Here is a 1,677-nt window from a genome sequence, read left to right on the forward strand (position 1 = left end):
AACTTGTTGACATCTTGTGCGCGGAAAAGCAGAAATATAACAGAGAGCATGTTGTGCGTCAGTGAGTGCCAAATTATTGTGATATATTGCGAATAAAAATGTGATGGAATTTAAATTAAACTCAAATGTGATTAATATAGGGAGGAAATAATATGTAGTCCTACAGTATTAACTTTTGCCTAAATATACGATCCTCTCATCTTGAATGTTGAGTTACCATGAGGCACTGAAACTAGAATATGGTGCTAGCCAGGAAGAATTGCTATGGGAAAGATTTCGTGCCACTGAACTAAAGAAAAAGATTGCTGTTTGACTGAAATCTCCAAGTAAAGGTGAAGGAAATATACAAATATATGACCGAAAGGATTCTATCCTCAGTGAGAAAATACTGAGATAAGAGTAAAATACTGAAGGTAAGGAAAGTATATATGAATTACTTTTTAATATATCATGATTCTTGACTAAATGAATTATGGAAGCACTGAGAGGGAAAGATGTAACATGAAAGAGGAAGTGACAACAGCCTCAGGTGATCTTGTAAGGTAGCGATTGGAAGACTGAATTATACCAACTAAAAATAATAATGCATAATAATAATAATAATGCATAATAATAATAATAATAATAAAATGACAATAATAATAATAATGATGATGATAATAATAATAATAATAATAATAATAATAATAATAATAATAATAATAATAATACTGAAGTGAGACAGGAAGAAGAGAACAGTAGATGAAACACAAAAGGAGATAAATTATAACTGTGTTTGGCCAAAAGATGACCTGGTGGCTCAATTGGTAGAGAGGTGGCCTCGTAGTCCTACCGGACCCAGGTATGAAATTCCCTCGCACTGGGGCAGGGGACAGTTTAAGGATTTGAATTTCGTAAAAACAGACTTTACTGATCTACCAGAAGACCCGCAGACATGTCGTAAAAATACCCGCGCTAATACCAATACACCACTCCTGCATGAGAAAGCCCTAGCATGTATTCAGTACGGACGGTGAGTGTTAGCGCCGAAGTAGTGATATTGACAGATAGTGTATATGGCATGTAGAGTAGGAGGACTACTGGGCCTTGGAAGCAGGCTGTGAAGCCTATGCCCAGAGTCGGACACATAAAAAAAAAAAAAATCTCGAGAGAGAAAAAAACAAAAAAAAAAAAGTTGATGCTGATACCGCCGGAAACACATAATAAAATCTGGGCATTAACCCACCATTTTCTTAGCCCAATAAGATTCACTGTGCATTAAATGGTTACTATAGTTTGTTTTACTTTAACATGGCTGATAGTTTCGTTCATTTGCAGCTTATTTCCAGTAGTTCGATGGCAGAATAACGCAGTTTTGTGGCGCTATGTCATATCCACAGCACATCGTTTGACTCTCTCTCTCTCTCTCTCTCTCTCTCTCTCTCGTGTGTGTGTGTGTGTGTGTGTGTGTGTGTGTGTGTGTGTGTGTGTGTGTGTGTGTGTGTGTGTGTGTGTGTGTGTGTGTGTGTGTGGTTTAAAATCTTGGTATAGTTCATCATTAAGTGAGGAGAGATGTCAATATTACGCCAACTTAAGAGGAAGAGACAATAGTAATTCTAACTAACAGAGGATGTAATTGTCCTATAACTGTTTCCAGAACCAAGTGTCCATCATAAAGGCGATGTTAAAAACTGTAAT

Source organism: Coenobita brevimanus, unplaced genomic scaffold (genome assembly GCF_032717465.1).
Source record: "Coenobita brevimanus isolate Jiangsu-jjx unplaced genomic scaffold, ASM3271746v2 jjx.HiC_scaffold_2831, whole genome shotgun sequence".
NCBI classification, from domain to species: Eukaryota; Metazoa; Arthropoda; class Malacostraca; order Decapoda; family Coenobitidae; genus Coenobita; species Coenobita brevimanus.